The sequence below is a fragment of the Nelumbo lutea genome, chromosome 3 (genome assembly GCF_056320005.1).
Source record: "Nelumbo lutea isolate HS-2025 chromosome 3, American lotus-T2T, whole genome shotgun sequence".
Taxonomy (NCBI): Eukaryota; Viridiplantae; Streptophyta; class Magnoliopsida; order Proteales; family Nelumbonaceae; genus Nelumbo; species Nelumbo lutea.
The window spans coordinates 62,180,586-62,193,268 of NC_142686.1; positions in this window are offsets into that span (position 1 = coordinate 62,180,586).

A 12,683-nucleotide genomic window follows, 5' to 3' on the forward strand; every position below is an offset into this window, starting at 1 on the left:
AAGTGAACTCCGCCATTCGCGCCTTGACCCTTCAATCAGATCGACACCTGAGGCAGGCTCTAGAGGCTGAGAAGTCATCCTGTGCAGCCCACACTGAGTTGAGGGCAGCTCGCTGTCAGGTCCACCGCTTGGAGAGTGACGCCTCGGCTTAAAAGAGCTTCATTGAGGTGTTAATGGCAGAAAAGGGGGAGCTGGCCCAAGACTCAGGCCGTCATCAACTACGTCAATTCTTCAAGGTTTGACGACGTGATGACGGAGGCCTACCGTAAGGGCTTCAAGCTTAGTCCGTGGCTAATCAGGCACCTCTACCCCGATCTGGATACGAGCACCATCACTGCTTCGTGGATCACTGACGACATCGTGCGTCAGTCAAAAGATGACCCCGATTCCAAAGACGAGGGTGCCGAAGATGAAGTAGAGGATGCTGGTCCAGTTACTACCCCCAAGGAGGTCCCTGACAAAGGCGACAAGCTGCCGAAGTAGTTTGCTCACGTTTGTAAACTGAATCTTCTCCCCTTTTCTTTCTTGTAGTTAAGACATTCTCAACGGAATTTATGTACTGAGCCTCTTATAATGAAGAGATTTTTTCTTTCTTTTTGCTAAAAGTTTGTGCATTTTATTTTGTCAGAGTGGTCATTCACCCCGGGCTGTTAACCTATCGAATTGAACTTCCGAAGTGGGTGTTACTTAACGGCCATCGTGGCCCCGAACTGTTTAGTAGGGGTAGCCTTGTGTATGCCGGGGTGAGGGACATAGTAGGGCACATGCCCGACCTGTCTGCACCCGCGGTAGTTTTCCGTCAGTTGTCCCTACAGGTTCAACTCTTCGCATGCCAGGGCGAGCTATTTGTTGTAAGGTTCGTGCCTAAGCCGCCTGCGGCTCAGGCACTGCAAGTACTTAGTTCATGCTGACGGGGCAACTTAGTTTTGTATGCTGCTGAGGCTTCTTCATTAGCTCAGCGTTTCATCCCTTGGGCTGGGGGAGTGGCTCATGGCCCACTCTAAGGGTCTGCCCATGCCATAGAGGTGACATGGTTCTGTGGTGCCAAGGTTATATTAGCTCGATATTCTGGCTCTTAGGCTTTTGGGAGTGGCTTGTGGCCTACTCACTTCTTACAAATAGTATTGTCTTAGGTTGACAATATTCCATGCCCGAGGTACTTGTTTCCCTTCGAGGGTCTCGATCTCGTATGTTCCTTCCCCAAGCACTCGTTTCACTCGGTAAGGTCCTTCCCAGTTGGACCCGAGGTGAGATTGAAGGGTGTTCATCTACCCATAATCTTTTAGCTCGGTCCAGTCGTGCTTTTAGTCCACAGAGGATGGCTCTGTTCGTGACTTCTGCCTGACCATTTGCTTAAGGGTGTATGACTGAAGTAAAATTCTGTCGGATTCCCATGTCCTAGCACCAGTCTTGGAATTTGATATCCTTGAACTGCTTGCCATTGTTAGAAATCAATACCATTTGTCACATTTTCTAACGAGCTCAATAGCATCTGCCTTCATTGTTGGCCAATAATACCCCTGTCGAAGTGTTTTCTAGGCAAGGGCCCTGCCCCCCCAAGTGCCCGCTGCACAACCCCTCATGAGTGTCGTGAAGTACGAGCTCAGCTTCGGTAGGTCGCAGGCAACGCAGATAGGGGAGCGTGTAGGATCTCCTATACAGCCGTTCATCTATCATGACATATTTGGCTACTTGGTGCTGCACCCTTTTGGCTGCATTGCGATCTGTAGGGAGGGTCCCGTGTAGTAGGAAGCTTGCGAGTGGGTCAATCCAGCTCGGCTCTGCTTGAACGACGGGAGCAACCTCCTCTGCCCCCCCAAGAATGCTAGGCCGGGGCAAGTCCTCTATGTACACAGTTCTCATGGTGATGTCACTGGCGCTGGCTAGTCTGGACAAGGCGTCAGCCTTAGCATTCTCTGACCTTGGGATTTGCCTGATGAAGTGTGACTGGAAGTTGAGCAAGGCCTCTCTGACTTTGGTCAAGTAGGCAATCATGGTTGGCTCGCAAGCTTCGTACTCGCCCATGACCTAGTTGACCACTAGCTGGGAGTCGCTACAGATAACGATGTGCTTGGCTTTGACTTCTCTGGCTAGAGCTAGTCCAACTATCAATGCCTCGTACTCTACTTCATTGTTAGATGCCGCAAACTCGAAACACAGTGCATACTTCAGTTTTGTGCCACTCGGGCCGTGCAGAACTATTCCGGCTCCACTACCTTGTTGGTTCGAGAAGCCATCTACGTGAAGGATCTAGGACTTTTCATCCCAACTCGCGTTTGGCCAAACTAGGAGAGATGCCACACTAGCTACTACCTCATGGTGTTCAAACTCGATCAGCCTGGGAGCTTCGGGCTCACCCGAACTGGGGGCCTCGTTCTCAATCGGCTTGGGGACTTTGGAGCTGAATGTGCACTCGGCGATGAAATCTGCTAAGGCTTGGGCCTTAATGGCAGTTCATAGCTTGTACTGGAGATCGTACTCGCTGAGCTCAACGACCCACTTCGTCAACCGACCAGAGAACTCGGGCTTAAATAGGACTTGCCTCAGAGGTTTGTTGGTGAGAACGATAACAGTGTGAGCCTAGAAGTACGGGTAGAGTTTCCAAGCAGCAATTACTAGTGCGTACGCTAGCTTTTCGATCTCTGGGTATCTCGTCTCTGCTCCCTGCAATACTTTACTAACATAATAGATGGGTTGTTGGACCCGATCTACTTCTTTTATTAGTACCGAACTGACCACTTCGTCGCTTGCCGAGAGGTACAATTCTAAAATATCGCCCTCCTCGGGCCGGGTTAAGATCGGCACACTAGCGAGGTATTTCTTGAGCTTGTCAAACACGGGATAACAGTCTTGGGTCCATTCGAACCCTTTTCTCTTGATTTCCTTAAAGAACGGCAGACAGTGGTCCGCCAATTTGGACATGAAGCGGCTCAGGGCGGCTACGCGACCGTTCAACCTCTGAACCTCCTTCAACTTCTGGGGTGGTCTCATATCTAAAATGGCCTTAACTTTGTCCGGGTTGACCTCAATGCCACGTCGGTTGATGATGTATCCTAGGAACTTGCCCGAGGTCACACCGAAGACACACTTGTTTGGGTTCAGTCTCATATTAAACTTACGTAGAATTTCAAAAATAGAATGCAAATTTTGTATTAACTCATGTGAAAATTGGGTTTTGACGACCATGTCGTCTACATAGCATTCTACTTTTCTACCGATTAACGGCACAAACAATTTATTTACAAGCCTTTGAAAGGTTGCCTCTACATTTTTCAACCCGAAGGGCATAACCTTGTAACAGTACAGACCGAACTCTGTGATGAAGGCAGTCTTTTCTTCGTCCACTAGGTCCATCTTGATTTGGTTATAGCCCGAATAGGCATCTAAGAAACTTAGCAACTCGTGCCCTGAGGTCGCGTCCACCTAGCGGTCAATTCTGGGGAGCAGGAAGCAGTCTTTTGGGCAAGCCTGGTTTAGGTCAGTGTAGTCGACGCACATGCGCCACTTGCCGTTGGCCTTCTTTACCAGGACGGGGTTGGCTACCCAGCTTGGGTAATGGACTTCTCTTATGAAGTCAGTTGTGAGGAGCTTCTCGACCTCCTCGTCGACCACTTTCCACCACTTCGGGGCTAGGTTGCGTTTCTTCTGTCTAACGGGCCTAACTACAGGATCAGTATTCAACTTGTGAGTTATAAGGTCGGGGTCTATATCGGGCATCTCTGTCGCGGACCATGCAAAAATATTCAAATTTTGAAGTAAGAAACTTACTAGTTCGAATTGTAGAGGTTCTTGGACGGAAGCACCAATTTGAAGCGTCCGAGCTAGGTTTGCCGTTGAGGTCAGGACTGCGATGGTTTCTTCTATGGGCGCGGCTCGTTCTTCGCCTTGCTCCAGGGCCACTCCAGTTCGAGGTCATCGGCCACCTTGGTCTTTCCCTTCAGGGCGGTGACATAGCACTTGCGGGACTCGTGCTGGTCGCCCCGCGTTGCCCCCACATTGAAGTCTGTAAGGAACTTCATAGCCAGATAGTAGGTGGAGACCACCACCCACAGGATATGGGTGATCAACTGACCTATTATGACATTGTACGGGGAGGGGCTCGCGACCACCAAGAAGTCATGGTTGAGTTTGACTATGCAAGGCCATGTGCTGACTTCCACAGGTATTGTTATCTTCCCAAGGGGCCGAACTTCTTCTTCGCTGAAGCCCACCAAAGGAGTGTCCGTAGGCCTCAAGTCACTTTTCCGCAACTATAGCTGGTCGAATGTAGCTTTGAAGAGGATATCTACAGAGCTGCCCGAGTCAACGAGTACACGTCTGACCTCGAAGTCGTTGATCCTCAGCTTTATCACAAGTGTGTCGTCGTGGGGGTAATGGACCCATCGCACATCATCTTCTGTGAAGAAAATTGGCTCTTCTGTCCTTGGCCACTTCAGAGGATTCTATTCTTCCCGGGCGGCTTCGCGAATTGACGTCCGAGCTGCTGCTGAAGTGCAGCCCGTGACGATCGATCCTCCCACTATGACATGGATGGTGCCCTGAACCGGCCTCTCTTCCGGAGGTTGCTTCTATGACTGCTCGGCCAGCCTACTATTGGACTCAGGAGCATCCTTACCATGCTCCCCTTGCCGACCTGCTTTATTATTATTATTGCTGCTTTGTACAAAGTTTCTTAAATATCCGCGATAGATGAGTTCTTTAATCTTGTCGCAGAGATTTTTACAATTTTCGGTGCTATGATCGTGATCTTTGTGAAAGCTACAATATAGATTCTTATTTCTCTCGTTGGGATTTCCCCTCAAATGGGGTGGCCACTTTACATACGGAGCGTCCTTGATTGCCATCAGGATTTCGGTCCGCTTCGTGTTCAGTGGGGTGTAATCAGTTCGGTCTGCTGCAGGAGCTCAGAACGACTGACCTGGCTTTACCCTCTGAGCTGCATCCTTTTCTTTTAGCTATCCCCTTGGCTGGAAGGCTCTCCTTCCCTTTCTTCTTTTCGGGTACGCTCTCGCCCTTCTGGTTGATCTCCTCTTCAATGGCTATGAACTTGTCCACGAGCTTAAGAAATTCAGTTATGGTCATTGGTTGGTTGACGACCATGTGCCATTTGAACTCTTTGTGCGTTATGCCTTTCTTAGCTGCTGCAAGGCGCATGGCGGGGTCCAGGCGCAATATCTGCATGCAAGCATCATTGAACCACTTGACGTAGCCCCAAATGGATTCTCCTTCTCTCTGCACTATGCTGAGGAGGCTCTCTTTAGTTCGCAAGCACCGCTTACTGGTAACAAAGTGGGACGTGAAAGCTTGCGCGAACTGCGCCCAACTTCTTATTGATTCGAGCGTCAGGTTCCGGTACCATGTGCGGGCTACTCCTCTGAAAGTGGTGGAGAAGGCCACGCACATGCACGACATACTTGCTCTTGCTAGGTGCATCTGCGACTGGAAGGCATCTATGTGATCATTTGGGTTGAACGACCCGTCGTACTTATCAAGAGGGGGGAGCTTGAAATCTTTGGGCATTGGGACTGCTAGGAGCTCGGGAGATAGGGGGGATTGAACTGAAAGGATGGGTGCCTTGACCTCACCCAAGCTTACCTCTTCTTTGCCTCCGAGCTTGGGTAGGTCGTGGGTGGCAGACCGACGAGCTCGGCGGCGGCATCTCTGCTTCCTGGAGGGCTCGGCGTTCGTGCTGCTCAGTTCTGTACTGTCAGGAATGGTGTGTGCTGGAAGTAGCTCGGGCCACTAGTGATTGCTTCGGACAGAGGGCTCCTGCTTGGAACCTGCAGCCAAGATTTCGAATCGGTTTTCCAGGAATGGAGTACCAGGCCCTGAGGGCTGAGGCGACATGGGCCTAGCGAGTTAAGGTCCTCCCGACCTAACTGCCCATGGCGAGGTCAGGGAGGCTGGTCTTTCTTGTCTGCCGTGGGTGGAGGCCTGGCTCCTTGGAAGGTTCTGGGGGGCCTCTCCTTGGCGAGATGGGTGCTCCTCCTATCGGCAAGACCTAGCTCGCTATGAGACTAGGTGCCGAGGGGGAAGCTGTGATTGTTGAAGTTATCCATTTTCGTGCTTCATTCGGCATTGCTAGAGGAAGCCATGAGTATTGGGTTTCTAGAGAGTAAAGAGACGTGAAAGTTTGGGAAAGGCTTTTCGCAATGCTTCCCACAGATGGCGCCAAATGATGTAGCGCGATCCGGTCACTCCTAACTAGCACTCAAGTGGCTCCTGAGAGGTACCTGAGATGAGAAGAAAGAAGAAGAACTCCCAGGGGGCTGCCTGGCGGGAACACTTCAAAGATTAAGTCAGTATTATGTGTGAGAAGCAAAGGGAAAATGAAGGCTAAGAGTGCAGATTGCGCAGGTGGTTCCAAGATACCTTGTTCCTTGAAAACTAGCTTCTTATAATACAATTCCGTTGCTTCAGGCCATTTGGCTTCTGACAGGGCAGGTGTAACCGCAACTGTCAGTCTGCCACAGCCGTTACAGGCAAGGCTGAGGTGGCACGGCGGGGCCGTTGTTGTAGGGTACGTGCTTGTCAGGTGTAAGGCACCTTCTAAAGGTGGCAGGTGCGAGTTACCCTATGTCGGGCTATCCCATAGGTGGCGAGCTGCCTGTGGCAAGCTATGCTGAGCTGCTTGGCCCGAAGTGTTTTCACTCCGGGGTGTCTAGAGGTGGATCGGTGAGATCCCATCGAGGAGTGGTCTGAAGTCCAGCGGGAGGAGCTCGGGCATAGAGAGAGGTCAGGGTACCCGACCTCAGGGTATCCCGAAGTGCCTTAACCCCGGGGAGGAGACGCAGGCAAGATGGCTTCTGGCAAGTAGTTAATCCGTCCAGTTGTCGAGCTCAACTCGATGGGACCCACCCCCTGAGTTGTGGTCATGTCAGTTGTGCTGTCACGCTGTGTCACTATTTGAGCAAGGTCACGCCCACGTGTACCCGTGCTGCGAGGTCAGGCCAAATCACCCTCCATCACCTTGGATAAAGTTTAGGCTAATTAAGGTGAGGGCTGAGCCCAAAGATTTCATGCTTGGTTGGGCATGGCCAAGCATGGCCTAAATGCTCACCTATTTCATTGACTATGTTTTGGTTTTCTTTTGAGATGTCCTATTCCATTGCAGATCATGCATTATGATCCATGATAATCACATATGGAGATACCGAGAAATGGTTTGGTTCATTGATGGACATAGCACCTGCCCAACTTGGGATTTTACATAATAAATTTTAATTGAGTAGGTTCTTTTGATGTTTGATGACATAGATGGGGTTTTTGGGCTTAGTGATGGACATAAAACCTACCCCATTATTGGGTCTTGATTCAAAGAGCCAAAGTGCTCTTTCACTTTGGATATGCCTTTCCTTGACATGTGTTTTGAGGGTTATGCATGAAATGTCTCTAGAAACACTTGACATCATGCAATTTCTTCCTTTTGGTCATTCATTTTAACAAACTAAATCTATCATTAGTGTCTATAGTTTCCTCACAAATGAAAAAAAATGCAAATTCTTATTAAATTTTGTTTTGGGCTTTACTTTACTCTGCTTCATGTCTAATTTAATTCATTTATAATACAATCGAACAAAATAAGATAAAATTTGAAACAAATTAAAATAGATAAAAATTTACACTCAAATCATTTGCACTGCCACAATTTTGTATCAGTGCAAATTTATTTGCATTGCAACCAAACACAGCCTTAGCTACGGTTTTTTTTTTTTTTTTTTTTCAGAAAAGGTAACTCTAAGTTAATTAACAATTGCTTTTTTAGCTATTGACATTGGTCAAACCATTGCTATATATGGTTTTTAGTTACAGTTTTATTTGTAGTTATACAATTCATGCTCATTTTTTTCCTTTAGCTACGAACTAAAACCGAAGTTAAAAGTCACTTGTAGCTATGGAGTATGGATCATACCGTCCATAATTATAAGTTATAGCCAGCGCAACATAATAAGCTATGTTTTCCGTCTGTAGCTATAGACTTATCGCTACGGTTTTTTTTTTTTACTTTAGCTATGGTTTTGTCCTTATTTAAAGGTTAATTTTCTTGTACCGCTCACCATAGCATTGGCTAAGACTTATGTGCCTATTGTTCAGGATATTCAAGTATTACATTTGAAATGTCACTACCTCAAAGTACAAGGCTCTTATCTCTAATTTCCCTATCATTTTTTAAGACAAATACCCTACGAAGCAAAACATAATAACCATAAAATATACATGCTTAATGCTTATCCACTTTGAAACATTTATAATTTCCACTTTTATCCAAACCTAATCTCCTACCCACAAGAATCGTATCCACACCTACTCATAAGACACTAAAACAAGAACATCTTCTCATGAATAGTAACATCTCAACACATGTATAGGTGTAGTGATGTGTGGGTACGATTTAGGAGATCCCAACACACTTTTACGATATCAGGAGCATGATAAAGGATCTTTTAGTTTTGTTCTATTACACTGATACTTTAATGTCTTATGTGCTTATGGTAACAAGATTGATTCTATTTGCAGTCCCCTATCTAGAAGTTGAATGTGTTGCAGTCCTCCAAAGTCTTCTTTTTATGAAAGCGCATGGTTGGATTAGGGGTGCAAGTCGGGCAGGTTGGGTCGGGTTTATGGTCGGCATCAAGGCACCTCAGTATTCAATCCAGTTCGAAACTAAAAGACTGAAGTACTAGCTCAGGACCAACAATTCGAATCGCCACGTAATTGATTCCCGCGTAACTAACTCTAGAGGTCTCTCCAACAAATCCCGAATCTCTCAAGATCACGATGAGCTAACAGATCCCGACTTTTCCAAAATCACGATGAAGACTCATCTCGATTTCGCCGAAGTCGGAAGTGGAATGATAAGCCTTACTTGTATACTGCTCCTTCGGAAGCAGAACAAACTTTATCTCCACACCTCGGATATCCCGAAGCTCTTTCGTGAGCTCCACGACTACGCCAGTATATAAAGGCACCGACCCCAATGGTGCAAGGTATGCATGATTTTTCTACTCTCTAGCTCTCTAGCTCTCTAAGCTCTCAAAGCTTTTCAACTCACACCAGTTTACCAACTTAAGCATCGGAGCGACCTCGTCGGGCTAGCCACCTTGGGTTCTCTGATCCTTTCTTGCAGATTCACTTAGCTCGCCGCCCGACTGGATGACAGATCACTCTCTAGCAGGGAGTAGTTAGATCGTGTAACATTAATTGGCGCCGTCTATGGGAACTGCATCAAAAAGTCATCCCTCTTACAAGCTATCAACTTTCGGAATCAATGGCATATTCCAGTCACGCTGGACAGAGCAGCGAGATGAATGTCTCCAGAGGGCAACCTCAACTTCCTTCAGTATGCATTAGCCAATTCACCATCCCGCTCACTGTGGCTGGAATCCCAACACTGACCATGCCACAAAACACTACATAGGTGAATGCCCCACTTCCCCCAGTGGTAGGCACAACCATTTGTAAGCCGTTTGTGGTTCCACCTGGAGTTGGACAATCTCAGTTTGATGACCTGGTGCAGTGTGTGCGGGCTATTCAGGTCCAAATAGCAGGTCCAGCAGTTTTAGCAGTACCAGTAGTACCAACAGCAACTCCCCCCACTGCCGAAGAGCCAACAGCCAGTTCCACCTTGGCACCGAGGGGCCCAATAGAACCAGAACCGACCTCACATGAACTAGGACATCACTCAATCTCCCCACCGAGGCGAAGAGACTTCCCAAATTCTAGTTCCTCCTAAAAGTCAAGTCTCACCTCGCGTGAGGAGAGATGGTCAGATTACTCCACCTGCTTCACAAGGGAACCTCGAAAACAAGTCCGAGGACACCTAGCCTAACAGGGCTAATCTTCCTAGGCATTCGTAGCAAGATGGGTTGCTTGCAGGTAACCGGTTCGGGGTTCTAGGTGTGAACTCAAAGCAAGGCCTCTCTGTCCATGATAGCCAGCCCCAGAATCCCACGAGGAACCAAGAGTTACCTCGTGGCAGAATAGTACCAGAGCATACCAAGATCAACAACACCAATGCCGAGCCGATAAAGAAGCAGCACCGGAGGCATCGCAAGGCACGCCAAACTTCAGCCCAGAACAGCCAGCTCGCGAGACCGAACCAACAACAGGAACAAACTAAAGGTAAGGGGGAGGCGAGCTCAGTTTCTACAAAGGCCACTCCTCCCCTACTTTCTGGGTCGTCTCCCCTGTCTCCCGAACTCTTGGCAATCCCGATGCCCAAAGATTTCAAAATGCCACCCCTGGACAAATATGACGGGTCTTTTGATCCTAATGATCATGTGGACTCCTTCCAGTCCCAGATGCACCTAGCTAGGGAGGACGAGTTTTGCATGTGTGTGGCTTTCTCCACCACTTTCAAGGGGGTAGTTTGGACATGGTACCAGAACCTCACACCGGGATCAAATAAGAGTTGGGTGCAATTCCCAGAGTTATTTACCTTGCACTTCATCACCAGCAAGAAGTGCCCGGGGTCGCAGGAGAGTCTCCTCAAGGTAATCCAGAGAGAATGGGAGTCAATTAGAAGGTACATCAAATGCTTCAATGATAATTGCTTGTAGATCTCTGACTTAGACTTGGCGGTAAGACTCACAACAGCCAAGAAAGGCATAACTCACAGAGAGCTCAAATGGCATGTGGTGGCCAATAAACCTAAAGACATCACAAAAATCCTCAAGTTAGTTTACCAGTTCATCGAAACCGAAGAAGAGATGAACTAGAAGACTGACAACCCGACAGAAAAAAGAAAGAGAGACGGTGACAACACAGGTAATGACGGACACAAGAGAAGAAAGACCAAGTCCCCGAGCAGGGGAGGAAACAAGTCTGGAAGCCAATCTCCTTCGCGATCTCGCAAGTCATGTCGGTGCTCTAGGACCCCACCTATTAAACGGACAAACTACACACCTCTCAACATTAAGCGAGGAGAAATCCTAATGGCCATCAAGGACTCCTCCTTTGTCAAGTGGCCCTCTAGGTTGAGGGGAGATCCCGCAACAACAAACGGGAACGTCTATTGTCACTTCCACAGAGACCACAGGCACAATACGGAGAACTACAAAAACCTCCGACGAGATAGAGGAGCTCATCCGCCGCAGGTACCTGAAAAACTTTGTATAGTGAGAAGAAAGAAGCCAGGCAGATCAGCAAGCAGATCGGCAAGGGGACTAGAGAAGGAATGCTCCCGAGTCTAGAAACAAGCAGAACGAGCAGCCGCCACAGCAATTGCCCGAGGAGAGACCGATCCGCGGGGTAATCAATATGATTACTGGCGGATCCATCACCGTAGGGTGTACTTTAGCAACCGGATGAACCTTAGTTCACAAATTAGGGAACGAAGAGGAGAACCTGTCGAAGCGACCCAGACTTGAAGACCCGATCTTCTTCACGGAGGATGATGCGCGCGGGATCCAGTATCCTTACGATGACGACGCCCTGGTGATAAAGCTGAGACCTAATGACTTTTGAAGTCAAGCGCATCCTGGTGGACTCGGGTAGCTCGGAAAACATATTATTCAAGGACACCTTCGACAAGCTGTAGCTCCAAAAAAGTGACATAAAGTTGACAGACACTCCCCTGGTAGGCTTCAACGGCGAGGAGGTTAGGCCTCTCGGGCAAGTCTCAATACCTTTAGAGGTTGGCACATGGCCGAATATCATGAGGTTCGAGCACACGTTTCTGGTAGTCGCAACTCCCTCTCCTTACAATGCCATAGTAGGTCGGCCCAATATGCATGCCCTATGTGCAGTAGTATCTACCTACTACTTGGCAATGAAGTTCCCAATGGACTATGGAGTGGGGGTTGTGCGAGGTGACCAGCTCAAATCTCGCAAATGCTATGTAGCTGCCCTCAAGGGGAAAACCAAACTAGCGGCTGACATCGAACTCAAGCGACCAACGGAGTATGCCGATGAGCGAGCTACACCAACAGAGGAGATGATCCACATCCCGATCTCAACTGATGATCCAACCAAGACTCTCCAAATTGGCGTTTTGATTGAGGAGCCACTTTGCTCTCAGCTGGTAAGCTTTTTATTAAGAAATTTAGATATATTTGCTTGATCCATGACAGAAATGCCTGGAATATACTCTAAGATTTTAACTCACAAGATAAATACCGATCCCTTAGTCAGGCCAGTTAGACAGAAAAAGCACAACCTCGCCCTGGAATGCTGGCGGGATGAAGAGGTCGGGAAGCTCTTAGCAACAGACTTCATCAGGGAAGTCCATTACCTGAGCTGGGTAGCAAACCCTATTCTGGTAAAAAAGACTAATGATAAGTGGCGCATGGGCCTCAATTACACCGACCTAAATAGAGCCTGCCCAAAAGATTGCTTCCCGTTGCCCAAGATCAACCACCTAGTGGACGCGACCTCAGGGCATGAGTTGTTGAGCTTCTTCGATGCCTACTTTGGTTACAACAAAATCAGGATGGACCCCGTTGATGAAGAAAATACGGCCTTTATAACTGAGCTCGGGTTGTATTGCTACAAGGTCATGCCCTTTAGATTAAAAAATGTTGGGGCAACCTTTCAAAGACTTGTAAACAAAATTTTTTAGCTGTTAATCGGCAATAAAGTTGAGTGTTACGTTGATGACATGGTCGTAAAGAACTAGTATTCAAAATTTTTGTTAAATGATTTGCAAAGTGTTTTTCAAATTTTACGAAAATATAATATGAAGT